The sequence below is a fragment of the Apium graveolens genome, chromosome 6 (genome assembly GCF_009905375.1).
Source record: "Apium graveolens cultivar Ventura chromosome 6, ASM990537v1, whole genome shotgun sequence".
Lineage (NCBI taxonomy): Eukaryota > Viridiplantae > Streptophyta > Magnoliopsida > Apiales > Apiaceae > Apium > Apium graveolens.
The window spans coordinates 229,933,431-229,948,923 of NC_133652.1; the positions used below are offsets into that span (position 1 = coordinate 229,933,431).

The 15,493-nt window shown below is 39.9% G+C and overlaps 1 non-coding gene across 1 annotated transcript; it reads left to right on the top strand.

Annotated features, from left to right (window-relative positions):
* The first annotated feature begins 10,113 nt into the window (after positions 1-10,113).
* LOC141669467 (small nucleolar RNA R71) lies at positions 10,114-10,220 on the top strand. The gene has a single exon (XR_012553751.1). It is a non-coding gene; the product is annotated as a small nucleolar RNA R71 (small nucleolar RNA).
* Positions 10,221-15,493: the final 5,273 nt, after the last annotated feature.

The window sequence follows — 15,493 nt, forward strand, 5'->3', positions numbered from 1 at the left end:
AATTTTAGCTATTCTCCTTTTTGAAGCTGGGTCAGATGGATTTTTATAGAAAGTAATTGATCTTGACAGAAGTTCCTTTTCATCAGGCTTAGGTGTCTCATACACAGTATGCAAAGGGTTCTTTATGCTGATTTTAAGTAGTTTACCCTTGGTTTCAGAATTATTTAAGCCTTTGGAGATTTGATGCAGGATGGTTGTCCTCTTTCCAGATAGTTCATGCTCATCTCATTCACACTAATTTGCTTGACTTGAGAGTGATGGATGGCTGACTTAACTGGCTCTTTGACAAGTTCAAACTTCTTCTGTATTTCCTCATCAATCTTCTCCCAGTTGACTAAACTCAACTTCTCCTTATCAGCTGCTCTTATGTTGGTTGCTGCTGCATTGATCAGATCAATACTATCTGTAACTGGTGGCTTTGAGATAGTAATTAAAGGCATAATTACTTTACTGATATGAATCTGAAGCCTCTCCCCCTCACTTGGTCCTTTCTCCCCCTTTTTGTTATCATCAAGTTGAGCAGAGGAGGAGTATTAAGAAGCCACCAATTTTTGAAGTAGATCTGTCTGTTGGGCTTGATGAAGATGAATGGCTATTAAAGAAGCTTCCATGGCTGGCATTCTTGTGTCCAAGGCATCTATCTTGTTTACAAGATCAGAATTTTTCCTTAATTGCCTCTTGATGTCAAGCATTGTAGCTTCTGGAAGTTTAGAATCTAGCTTGTCTGAAATGGCCTTCTTCATCTCCTCAATATCACCCTTCATGGTGTTTACATCCCTAGCATGCTGGAAGCCCTGGATTTGTTAAAGTTGTAGGGAGGCTAGATGTGCCTGAAGGAGCTTCTTGATACTGGCATTAGTAGTGGTTTGAAGAGCAGTATTTGTCTGATTGATTAGTTGGATCAGGGTGGTCTTGAAGTAGTGCTCATCACAGTACTTTGAGAATGCCCATGATGGAATACCTGATCTTGAACTTGAGCCTACTTCTCCCCCTATGTCAATTGTCTCATCTTCACTATCCCCACTCTCATCACCAAAGAAATCAGCTGAACCACATGTCTCATAGTCCACATCACCAGCTGTAGAAGGCAAAGCTGTGATGGCATCCTTAGCTCTCATCATAGATGTTAGGGCGAAAACACGCGCTAATATTCACGCAAGTATACGCGTTCGCAAGTAATATAGAATACTTTCTAGTTCGTTCCCTCAGAGACTCAGACTAAATTATTGTCTAATTAAACTCACTCACCAATGTATGATTACTTCTCAATGTTAAGATAATAACACTTAAAATTGTTGATTAAATATTAACTATAATTAACTACTTAATTAACCACTTAACTAACACTTCAATTTATCAATAATAAAACACTCATTAGTTCACAACTTCATTATTACTTCCTTCTATAGCCATTGTTATTACCTTTAGCATGTGACAATGATGATATTAATCGAATAACACGAAACTGATAAAAGCCAACTTTCATTGTACTAATACCATTCTACCAAGCATCCACAATTAAGATAGAAGTTGAATAGTCATCAATTATGTTGAGTTCCTATATGTCTATAGAAATTGACAACACAACGATTTAAGCTCAAGTTATTCCTTTTGATTACATAGGGCAAATAAAACTGTTAGAGTTACCCACTAATCATGCACAACGTACATGAACCTATGTTAGCATGGCAAGTTCTAAATCTCAAGATCCACCGTCGCTTCACAAGAGATTAACACCCTATCTTATATGTTCGCGACGCACATAAGACGAATAGGCACAACCAATACTAGATATCATGCAATCATCACACACTAAAGTATTAAACAATTAACTAAAGAATTCCATAATAAATCTGTTGCAACCCCATGATCACGATTAGCCCATAATAGAACTTATCGCCATCATGGGTTCATATGAAATCATGATAAACAAACACAAGAAAATAATAACTAAACTAATTATATTAAAACAGAGTACGTCACAAGAGTAAATAAGTCAAAGCAAGAAAACTAGCATCCAACGTTACAACGAAACAAGAATCACAAGAAAATATGCTTCCTCTTCGTTGCGGTGTGCTAAATCGGTCTTCTTCCTTATCTCCTTCGCTTCTTGCGTAAAATACAATCTAAAACATAATCCCCTTAATACTCTCTGTGAAAACGTCTCAAATCTACCTATATAATAGTCCCATAAAACTCAGATTACATAGAAGTTGGAAGCCAAACAGAAGTAGAAGTCTAAAATAATTTATCTTTTTCCCCGACCCTGCGCGGCCGCTCAGCATAGCTGCGCGGGCACGCAGGTTGCTGCGCGGTCGCTCAGCATTGCTGCGCGGGCGCGCAGGCCTCTACTGGAAAAAATCCAGGTTTGCTCCGTTTCTTCGCCGTAATCTGCCCATTCCTTTCCTCTCACAATGGTGAACACATGCCAAGGCTTATTCTTGATGATTCCTCCCCCGAAATGCAACTAATACCCTGAAATGCATAAACACTAGAAAAACGCATCAAATACACAAAATACTTGATTTCAAGACACCAATTTAAGCCATTTTAAGACGTTCTAAGTGGTATAAAATGCCACTTATCACACCCCCAAACTTAAATCGATGCTTGTCCTCAAGCGTCACAGACTCAAAAACAAATAAAAATATGCATGAATGCAATCTATATGAAAATGCAACGATCCCCCTTACTACAATTAACCAACCAAATTGTCACATCTCAACGAATGCAGTTAGACAACTAAAGATCAATAAACTCATGCAAACGGACATACAACCAGAAACGTGGTGTGTGCAAATGCTTAACAGATATGCTTCGGAACTAGACCAATTACTATGACTAGACTATCCTCAAGGCAATCCTACGATTATACAAAGAATAAAAATTCTAGGCACAAAGTGATATAAAACACTACAAGAACTCTGGAGCTTACTACGGAATCGTGTTTTTTATTTACAACTCAAATGCTTATTTGACCGTGCAATGAGTGAGGTCCACAAAAGACTTATACAATGGTATCCATGTAACGAGCGTTAGGTTAGCGGATCCCAGACTCTAAAAGCCTTAGGTCACTAGGCACAAAGTCCCCTAAGAACTTAATAACTCGAATACCAAAGAGCCCACTCTTGATCAATTATGCAAAAAATTTTTTTTCTTAATAACTTCTGAGCAAGTGCGTTTCGCTTCATCTTGCTCAACCCTAGACTACTCGCAACATATGCGAGCCGGCTACTAGCCATTTGACGCCTAGCCACAACTAGCAACAACTTCCATATTTTTTTCTCCAAAATTTTTTCTTTTTTCATGTCTTTATCACTAAGAACCTATAATCGAATTCTAAGCATAATAAGTAGATTGACCTTGAAAACAACCAAATCATAACAACAATCTAGCCCTTACGCATTCTTTAAGACTTAGTGGACTTACAATTGTTTCTAGCATGCATATCAACCTACACAACTTAATATCACTTTAATGCTATCACTACACTCGCATCAATATCACAATTCAGTCGATAACTTATTGCAAAAGGGATCATGGTAAATGCATGAGCTACATGACATTCATAAAAAAAACTAAATGGCATAAATTATGCAACTATATGAACTAAACTATCATGAATATGCAACTAAATGACACACACACAATATTCCTTAACTACCACCCCCAAACTAAAAATCTTCACTGTCCTCAGTGAAAGTAGTAGAAAGGAACACAGGGTATACCTACTCGGAGTCATCATCATCATCACCCTCAGTGGGTGGAGTATCAGGCGGTGGGTATGCAGAGTCCTCACCAAAAACTAGCCAATGGATATCAGCTCCAAGGCCTCGAAAAGCAGTCCCTAACGCAAGGGTGAGCTCCTGAGCAAACCTGCTCTGCGTCTCATACATGGCATCCATCCACCGTGAAAGCCTCCTATACTGGGCATCACCCCCCTCCTGAGCTCTCGAAGAACCAGCCTCTCCATGCCCTGGCCTAGCCATAGTAGCACCTCCTGCTGGACGCCCTCCTGGAAGACGATAACCCAGCCCATGCTCCTCAGGCTCACCACCGATCCACTCCTGCATCCCATTCAGAGTGCCAGAATCAATCGGAGCTGCTGGCAACTGCAACTGCTCATGAGCCGGCCAGTTCACTCCCACTGCTCGGCATAGCTTCATAACCGTGGATGCATAAGGGATGTTCATATGCTTTGCTCCCCTCAAAAACTTCAGAATTCCTTGGTAGATAAACTCACCAAGGTCCACATAGTACTCATCATGCAGAATTCCCCACAACAACTGTGCTCTCTCAACTGTGACCTCGTGTGCATGTGAAGAAGGCAAAATATTAGCACATATAAATGCATTCCATGCACGGGCATACCTGTTCATGGCGATCGCCGGAAAGTGACGATACTCATTATTGCCTGGACTGCGGGTCCAAACTGTGCCCGGTCGACAGAGAGTCGCACAAATCAAATCCAAGTCAAAATCCTCAGCAGTCTTTTCATTCCAGTTCTCCTCCTCGGGCTTCCTCTCTCGCTGTCCAATCACACGGCGAATCGCCGCAGGATGATAATCAACAGTCAGCCCACGGACTACAGAAAACCCATTCTTTTCAGCCTTCGCGTTCGCGTAGAACTCGCGAACAACGCTCATCGGTACTGCTTCGGGTGACTCACAAAAAGCTATCCACCCCTTCTCTGCAATCATGGGCAACAACTCACCATCCCTCCCTGATGGTAAAAACCCCCTCTCCTTCAGAATCGGCTTCCACAACAGCCTAGTGTACTCTTCCTCCGCAGCTCTGTCAGTTAACTGAGGCCTTGCAGCAGTACCCCTCGATGAATCAGCAGTAGGAACTGTGCTGCTGCTGTCAATAGTGCGTGCTCTCTTGGGTGCCATTGATTCGTGAATAAAAGTGTGTAAGAACTGATTTTTGATGTTTGTGAGAGGGTTAAGTGTAGGAAGTTTTGTGGGAGATATGTAGGATAGGTGTATGTATATATAGGGTGTGGATTAGATTAATGTTTGGGAATTAAGGGATAAAATGATGGGATAGTGGGAACAATTCGTGGGTTTATGGGCTAAAACTGTTTTTGTATTTTTGTTTGTTTTTTTTTCTGAACTATAAAAAATTTTCTGGAACTCGACCCCTGCGCGGCCGCTCAGCATATCTGCGCGGGCGCGCAGCTTGTTGCGCGGCCGCTCAGCATAGCTGCGCGGGCGCGCAGAGGGTCTCTGGAAAAAAAAAATTTCAGCCCTTGTTTTCTGATTTTTTTGTGTTTTTGGATAGGTTATTAACTACTAAGGGTTCCTGTAACAACAATTCATGGGTTGCCTCCCACGCAGCGCTTCTTTTTCGTCATTAGCTTGACGTTCCGTACCTTTCTCAAGTAGTCAACAAAATGGCACTAACCACCTCTCGGTTTGCCATGTCCCCATAGTAGTGCTTCAACCGCTGACCGTTAACCTTGAATGCTTGGTCCGAATCATTCTCAAAAATTTCCACCGCTCCATATGGAAACACAGTTTTGACAATAAAAGGTCCAGACCACCTTGATTTCAACTTCCCAGGAAAAAGTCGGAGCCGAGAGTTGAATAAAAGAACTTGTTGCCCTGGCACAAATAACTTAAGATGTAGCTTCCTATCGTGCCACCTCTTCACCTTTTCCTTATACATTTTGTTATTCTCGTACGCTTGAAGTCGAAATTCATCAAGTTCAATAAGCTGAAGCATTCTTTTCTTACCAGCTGCATCTAAATCCAGGTTCAATTTCTTCAATGCCCAGTAGGCCTTATGCTCAAGCTCCGCAGGTAGATGACATCCCTTACCGTACACCAACTGAAACGGTGACATCCCAAGTGGAGTTTTGTATGCTGTTCTGTAAGCCCAAACAGCTTCATCGAGCTTTAAAGACCAATCCTTCCTTGACGAACAAACAACCTTCTCTAGAATACGCTTTATCTCTCTGTTAGACACTTCCGCTTGACCATTTGTTTGCGGATGATAGGCAGTAGCTACTCGATGATTCACATTATAACGCTGCATCATAGAAGTGAACTTACGGTTGCAAAAATGCGATCCTTCATCACTTATGATTACCCGAGGTGTTCCAAACCTTGTGAAAATTTGCTTATGAAGAAAATTTAGCACTGCCTTTGCATCATTTGTCGGTAAAGCTTTAACTTCGACCCATTTTGAGACATAATCGACTGTCAGCAAGATGTACTGATTATTGCAAGACGAGATAAAAGGCCCCATGAAATCGATTCCCCATACATCAAAGACCTCGACTTCAAGCATCACATTTAATGGCATTTCATCCTTCCTTGACAAATTCCCCACTCTTTGGCAACGATCACACCTTAAAACAAACTGATGAGCATCCTTGAACAAAGTAGGCCAGAAAAAACCTGCTTGAAGAATACGAGCTGCCGTCTTCTCACCTCCATAGTGTCCCCCATAAACCGTGGAATGGCAGTCTCGTAATATCCCCTCCGTCTCACAGAACGGGATACATCTCCTGATGATCTGGTCAGCTCCCTGTCTAAACAAATATGGTTCATCCCATATATACCACTTCACCTTATGCAGAAACTTCTTCTTTTGAGCGGATGTCAAATTAAGAGGCATTATATTGCTGACGAGATAGTTTACAATATCTGCAAACCATGGTTCTTCCTCCTGAATTGCAAACAACTGCTCATCCGGAAAAGATTCATTGATTAACGTCCTATCTTGTGAAGTAGAATCGGGATTCTCCAACCTAGAGAGATGGTCAGCTACTTGATTCTCAGTACCTTTTCTATCTTTGATCTCTAACTCAAATTCCTGAAGTAAAAGCACCCAACGAATGAGTCTCGGCTTCGAATCCTTCTTAGAAACCAGATAGAGAATAGCTGCATGATCAGTGAATACTGTTACTTTCGTACCAAGCAGATAAGATCGAAATTTCTCAAAGCCAAAGACTATAGCCAAAAGCTCCTTCTCAGTAGTGGTGTAGTTCAATTGGGCACCATTTAAAGTCTTACTCGCATAGTAGACCACATGGAAGAGATTTTTCTTGCGCTGTCCCAGAACTGCACCTACCGCATAATCACTCGCATCACACATCATCTCAAATGGTTCTGTCCAATCTGGTGCTGTAATGACCGGTGCCGTGATCAAACTCTCCTTGAGAGTCTCGAATGCTGCCAAACATTCATCATCAAATTTGAACGGCACATCTTTCTCAAGCAAATTGCACAACGGCTTAGATATCTTTGAAAAGGCCTTGATGAATCGCCGATAAAAACCCGCATGACCAAGAAAACTACGGATTCCTTTCATAGAATTAGGTGGGGGAAGATTTTCAATGACTCCCACCTTGGCCTTGTCCACCTCCAGACCCTTGCTAGAGACCTTATGCCCAAGGATAATGCCTTCACGCACCATAAATGACATTTCTCCCAATTAAGCACCAAATTAGTTTCCACGCATCTTTTGAGTACGGTGCGCAGATTATTCAAACATTTATCATATGAGTGTCCAAAGACGGAGAAGTCATCCATGAACACTTCGACATTATTTCCAATCATGTCAGAGAATATAGCCATCATACATCTCTGAAAAGTGGTCGGGGCGCCACATAACCCAAACGAAACTCTGCGAAAAGCAAATGTGCCAAATGGACAAGTGAAGGTAGTCTTTTCCTGATCCTCTGGTGCAATACAAATCTGATTATACCCGGAATAACCATCCAGAAGACAAAAATACTCATGACCCGTCAATCTGTCAAGCATCTGATCAATAAATGGAAGAGGGAAGTGATCCTTCCTTGTGGCTTTGTTCAATTTTCTATAATCCATGCATACTCTCCATCCTGTAACTGTTCGAGTAGGGATGAGCTCATTCTTTTCATTTGCGACCACAGTGATACCTCCCTTCTTAGGTACACATTGTACGGGGCTCACCCACGAGCTGTCAGAAATAGGATAAATGATGCCTGCATCTAGCCATTTCAGAATTTCTTTCTTCACCACCTCCTTCATGATGGGATTCAGTCTTCGCTGCTGTTCCACAGTTGGCTTACTACCTTCCTCTAGCAGAATTTTATGCATACAATATGAAGGACTTATCCCCTTGATGTCTGCTATGTTCCATCCAATAGCCGATTTGAATTCTCTCAAAATCCTTAAGAGCTTGTCTTCCTCACTACCTGAAAGGTCAGCTGAAATAATAACAGGTAACGTAGATGAATCACCTAAAAAAGCATACCTCAAGTGTTCAGGTAATGGCTTGAGCTCCAAGGTAGGTGCTTCCTCTATTGATGGTTTGAGCTTCCCTTCAGCGTTCTTGAGGTCAGAAGTACCAAGAGATTCAAATGGTATGTCCAGCTTTCGCTTCCAGGGAGAAGCGTTCAGATATTGTAATTGCTCGTTGCTATCTTCATCATCGCTGTCAAAATCCCTCACTAAGGCCTTTTCCAATGCATCAGACATTAGCATGTGATCGAGTTCCGAAGTAACCGCAGTATCAATCACATCCACTTTTAAGCACTCCTCATCTTCTGTAGGGAATTTCATTGCCTTGAATACGTTGAAGGTCACATCCTGATCTTAGACCCGCATAGTAAGTTCCCCTTTTTGCACATCTATCAAGGTACGGCCAGTAGCCAAGAAAGGCCTCCCCAAGATTATGGGAATCTTCTTATCTTCCTCAAAATCCAGAATAACAAAATCTGCAGGAAAGAAGAGCTTATCCACCTTTACGAGCACATCCTCAACTATGCCCCTTGGGTAAGTAATGGAACGGTCAGCCAATTGTAGTGACATGTACGTGGGTTTTGGATCAGGCAGATCCAGTTTTTTAAAGATCGACAACGACATCAGATTAATGCTTGCTCCCAAATCACAAAGGCACTTGTCAAATGTCAGATTGCCAATTGTGCAAGGAATGGTGAAGCTTCCTGGATCTTTTAGTTTTGGTGGTAACTTTTGCTGCAGAACAGCGCTGCATTCTTCCGTGAGAGCAACGGTTTCAAGGTCATCCAGTTTCACCTTCCTTGAAAGAATAGTCTTCATAAACTTCACATAACTAGGCATTTGTTCCAGAGCCTCAGCGAAAGGTATATTGATGTGAAGTTTCTTGAACACCTCCAGAAACTTCCCGAACTGTCTATCCAGCTTTTGTTGCTGCAATCTCTTAGGAAAAGGTGGTGGAGGATAGAGTTGTTTCTCCCCTGTATTAGCCTCAGGCAGAGTGTGTTCAACAGTAGTCTTCCTTGGTTCCGCCGCTTTCTCCTTTTGCTTAGATTCTTCATCTCTAACTTCAGCTTCGACTTCCTTTGCCTTTTCAGCATTAGCCACTTTTCCAGACCTTAAGGTAATAGCCTTGACTTGCTCTTTAGCTTCCTTCCTGCCTGGTACTTCCGTGTCACTGGGAAGAGTGCCAGGTTGACGATTGAGCACTGCATTGGCTAATTGACCAATTTGATTTTCCAAGGTCTTGATAAAAACCGCCTGACTCTTGCACAACAGCTTAAGTTCCTCAAAATCAGCACTAGTAGGTGCAGCTGCACTTCCCAGTTGAGGATATGATTGCCTTGCAGCATACTGCTGTGGTTGCTGGAATCCAGGTGGGTTAAACTGTTTACTCACTCCTTGCTGATATGGTGGCTGAATAGCATTCTGATTATTCCCCCAGCTGAAATTTGGATGATTTCTGTTATTAGGATGATAGGTCGCTGGCACAGGCTGCTGTTGTCGCTGATAATTATTCACATACTGAACAGATTCGTTGACAAGAGAACACTGATCCGTAGCATGAGAACCTGCACAAAGCTCACAAACCATAGCTATTTGATTAACTCCATACGTAGCCAGAGAATCAACCTTCATTGATAGCGCTTGGAGCTGGGCTGCAATAGCGGTGGCTGCATCAACTTCCAGAATACCTGCTACCTTGCCTGACGTCATCCTCTGAGTTGGGTTTTGATGCTCATTTGCAGCCATCGTCTCGATAAGATTATACGCCTCAGTATAGCTTTTAGCCCATAAGGCTCCTCCAGCTGCTGCATCGAGCATGGGACGAGATTGGGCCCCCAAACCATTATAGAAACCAGTTATCACCTTCTAATCCGGCATTCCATGATGTGGACATTTTCTCAACATTTCCTTGTAGCGTTCCCAAGCCTCGCACATAGATTCTGTAGGTTGCTGCGCAAACTGAGTAAGAGCACTCCTCATAGCAGCAGTCTTTGCCATCGGATAAAACTTCACCAGAAACTTTTGTGCAAGATCTTGCCACGTAGTGATGGACCCAGCTGGTTCAGAATGTAACCAGTCTTTAGCCTTGTCCCTTAGTGAGAATGGGAAAAGCCTCAACTTGATAGCCTCATCAGTCACGCCATTATACTTAAAAGTGCTGCAGATCTCGACAAAATTCCTTATGTGCATGTTGGGGTCTTCAGTTGCCGCTCCTCCAAAAGAAACAGAATTATGCACCATCTGAATAGTGCCCGGCTTGATTTCAAAGGTGTTAGCTTGAATAGCCGGATGAAGGATGCTTGACTGAATGTCATCAATTTTAGGCCGAGAAAAATCCATAAGAGCTGGATCAGCTTGAACAATACGATCTCCCATGTTTACTGGTTCTTTCTGCTCAGTTCCTGAATCCGAATCCTCAAAATCTAACTTCTTCGGAATATCAAGAACTTCGTCTGTCTCCTCAGCTGTATCTAAAGTCCTCTTGCGAGCACGAGAACGAGTTTGCATAAACGCTTGCTAAAGTACCTGAAACACAACCGAAAAGAGTAAGTAACTACTACGTCTTAATCACTGAGTCCTAATGACCAATGATGGTAAGTACATAAACTAAACAAATACGCCGAGTCCCCGGCAGCGGCGCCAAAAACTTGTTAGGGCGAAAACACGCGCTAATATTCACGCAAGTATACGCGTTCGCAAGTAATATAGAATACTTTCTAGTTCGTTCCCTCAGAGACTCAGACTAAATTCTTGTCTAATTAAACTCACTCACCAATGTATGATTACTTCTCAATGTTAAGATAATAACACTTAAAATTGTTGATTAAATATTAACTATAATTAACTACTTAATTAACCACTTAACTAACACTTCAATTTATCAATAATAAAACACTCATGAGATCACAACTTCATTATTACTTCCTTCTATAGCCATTGTTATTACCTTTAGCATGTGACAGTGATGATATTAATCGAATAACACGAAACTGATAAAAGCCAACTTTCATTGTACTAATACCATTCTACCAAGCATCCACAATTAAGATAGAAGTTGAATAGTCATCAATTATGTTGAGTTCCTATATGTCTACAGAAATTGACAACACAACGATTTAAGCTCAAGTTATTCCTTTTGATTACATAGGGCAAATAAAACTGTTAGAGTTACCCACTAATCATGCACAACGTACATGAACCTATGCTAGCATGGCAAGTTCTAAATCTCAAGATCCACCGTCGCTTCACAAGAGATTAACACCCTATCTTATATGTTCGCTATAATAACCCCAATTTTGGAGAAATTTTGAAACCCTTATGAATAGTGTTTTTGCTGAACGAGAAAACTTTTCATGCCACGCTATGTAGGGGTTCTGTTATTGATCTTATGGGATATTATTAGTACTCTATGTGGTATATAAGTGTATGTAAAGATCGTCAGAATCCAATTCCGAACACTTTGATTTTTCCCGGAAATCCACAAGATACGGAGAGAATTGAGTATAAGGTAACAGGATAAAAAGGATTTAAATTAAAGGATTATAAGAGAGGATCATAGAAGGAATACAATATATTGAGAAAGGTTAAGGGAACCTAAGTAATAAGATCCCGGGTATGATCCCTCAAACGATAAACGAGAACGAAAGATAAGCGAACCGTAAAACAAATAAGTGACCAAGAGACAAGCTTGTACAAGAAGCCAGGGATTGTGACATCATCAAACCACAAGGTGTGGACAAGTGGGAGCATTATGACATGTGCAAGGTGACACAAGCATGACATGGGAAGGAAGGAGGTGTGGTGGCTTTTTAACCACACAAATTCAAGGGCAACAAGGTAATTAACTAAGTCAAACACAAAAACAAGCCAACCAAGCCAAGCAAAATCATTTTCATCAAAATCAAAAAGAAACCAAGGCATGGTTCATCATGCTCTCGGCTTTTTACTATTGCAAATGGGCAAGAATTCAAAAACTCAAGATCCAAGCCTCCTAAATTGGTGAGTTAATTCCCTAATCATCTTCATGCTTAGTTAGGGCTATATCATGAGTTTAAGCCATCAATTCCTTCTCCATCTTCTCCATTTAATCAAAGAAGAAGACTATGAATAGTGTTTTCAAGTTTTTAACTTGAAGTTTTTCTTGTTTTTCTTGAAGATCCAAGCATTCTTAAGACTTCTCAAAGCTTCTTAAGGCTTCCTAGCTCCTCCCACCACTCAAAGGAAGGTATACCATCTCCAAACCCTAGATTCCTATATATTATAAGATGATTTTGATTAGTAGGATGATATTGTAGCTTGTTGTTGTGATTTAGAGTTTGGGATTTGGAACGGTAGTGAAATGGAATGGTAAATGTTGTGGTTTTGATTAAAAGAACTTAAGTATGATTAAAGTTAAGCTTAGGCATAAGTATGAATGATTAAATTGAATTGGTTGGGGTTGTTATGATGTGATAAGGATGGATGTTGGTTGTATGTTGGATTTGAGGTTGGTTTGTGGTTGGTTTTGAATGGCTTAAAATTGGGAAATCGCGTAAACATAGCCGTCGTAACGTCCGATTTTCTTTGGACTGTTTTTGTGCATAGCATTAGGACCCGAGAACCCCCTGCTAGATTATGACCACTGCCATGTTTAGATAGCTCATGTTACGAGCTTCGTTTTGATATGTAGTTCGTTCGATTCCGATGCACGGTTTAGGAGAAACGACCGTTTCAAGTAACGGCGTTTCGCGAACGAAACTTTTTCCCTCGCCTTACTTCGAAACATAGGTTAAAGACCAAAAAGGGTTAATTAATGTATGAAACATTTATGGTAAGTGTGTTAGGTAGTTGGTAAGACACTCGCGAAGGAATCGCTTTAAAACTCGTAAAGGTTAAATTATTAAAAATGGTGGAGCCGAGGATACCCGAGTGACTTAAGCGAATCAGTGAGCGCAAAACAAGCGTTAGAGTCTAAGTTAGTTAAAGTATAGATTTACAAGTGATTTTGGTTTAATTCCAACTTACTTGTTGTTTATAGGTTACCAGACTCGTCCCGAGCCTTTTATCACCCCAAGTCGCTCAGGCAAGTTTTCTACCCGTTATACTGTTATTGTGATGTAAATATATGTATATGCATTATCTTGTGATAAGTGCATGATTGTTATTAGCAATTTTGCGATATATTGGAGCATGCTGATATGGTATATATGCATGTCTGTTTCATAATCTGGTTATCTATCTGTTGATTTCAATGCTTATAGTTGCATAATACTTATGCTAGAAATAAGCAGTAGTTGCGTATACCCTTAGTATAGGGGACCCAAAGGTGAACATATTTCTAAACCGGGAGTCGATGTTCCCGAATATAATATATATATTTTTATATATATATGGTTATAGTTTTCCAAACTATTAATCGAATAAGGTTTATTCGATAACTTTAACTTTATTTTATTATTGAATATTATTTCGAATATTATTCGAAGGCGTATGACTCCTTTTATTTATTTATCTGAATATTATTTGAATATTCATTCGAGGGCTTATGACTCTTTTATATTATTTATTGAATATTATTTGAATATTCATTCGAAGGCTTATGACTCTTTTATATTATTTATTGAATATTATTTGAATATTCATTCGAAGGCTTATGACTCAGTTTATATTATTTAATGAATATTATTTGAATATTCATTTGAGGATCTATGACTCCGATTATTTGCTGAGGTATATTCTTTATTTTATTAAAGAATAAGGTGTCAATAATCAAACTTATTTTCGATTATTCAAATAAAGATAATACTTTCATATAAGTATATCTTTGGTTATTTAATACTCGTTTCAAGTATAAGTTTTAATACTTCTACTTCAATTATTTTTATAAAGATTATTCTTTATGGGAATATTATTTAAATAATAATATTCAGTCATTTTCTAAATATTCTGGGGACTGATTTACTTCATTAAATCAGCTTTACTCCAAACACTCTATAAAGTGTTTTCGAGTCTTCAAAATGATTTTTAAAGTCAGAGCGGATCCCAAAACTCATTTTTATATTTAAGATCTTCCTTTTTAAGGGGATTTAAATACTCGCTCAAAACCTGGGGAATCCGGCTCTGTGGTGTATTTTATATTCGCAACGAGGTTGCAGTTTTGGTAAATGAATTGATTACTTGCCCAATGTTCGGGAAGTAAGCCCATCTAATTGAGTCGGCATAAGCGACAGGCCGGGGTACGGTCTATGAAAGTGTAAGTGGCTGGGTGGCAGTCCATCAACGCGTAAGAGGCCGGGTGGCGGTCCAGCACAAGGTCCTTATGTGGCCAGGGTGATGACCGGTGGGGGATTCATCCATCTACTAGTAGAAAAGGTTACTTATTGGTATCTTTGCCTGATCAGCAAGATATCTGGTTTATGCCAAAATTCTTTTCCTTTCCAAAATTCATTGGATGTTTCAAACTCTGTTCATACTTTACATAACAGAGGTTCCAGGAAATGTTTAAGAGATATATATATGTGGATATATATATATCGGGACTAAATAAAGTATCTCGTAACTTTATTTCATTCAATAATATTTCAAAGATTGAATCTATTCAAATCTTGTCTTGTAGTCTCATCTATGTGATGAACTTTTGAAACTGATTATAACTTGAACGGTGGTAGTTCAAGTAGTATTGGGAAAGATATAAGTATATTGGGGTATTTGGTAACCTCATCTTTTAAACTTATATCTAATTAATAATTGTCTTATGAATGACAAAGATTTTCAGAAAAACGTTGAGACAAGGTTAGATATATGAGATCACCTTGCAACGATATTTTTTATACAGTTATACACTGGGACTTTGTGTATATTATGCATGGAAGAGGACTTCCAATATTTTGAAAAGTATATATGTATATATACTGAATATTTTGCGACTTCATCGCATTAAGATATCAAACTTGGTTCATTTCTTTTGACCAAGACTTTCATGAGTATTATGAGTAGGCTCATATATGGTAAATCATTATACATATTATTTTGGTGGGCTTGTTACTCACCCTTGCTTTATTTCTTCATCACACAACAACAGTTAGGAAAGATGGCCAGACTCCAGCAGACCCAGCGCAAGCGCGTGGGAAGCGTCCCGCGTCTTCCCGTTGATGTTGTAACTGCTATAGCTGCTGAGGTAGATCTATTGTAGATCAGACCATCTACTTTTAAGAATCAATTATGTATAATTATAACTTGTGGCAGATAATGGCAATTAACTGTAAATTTATCAAGTA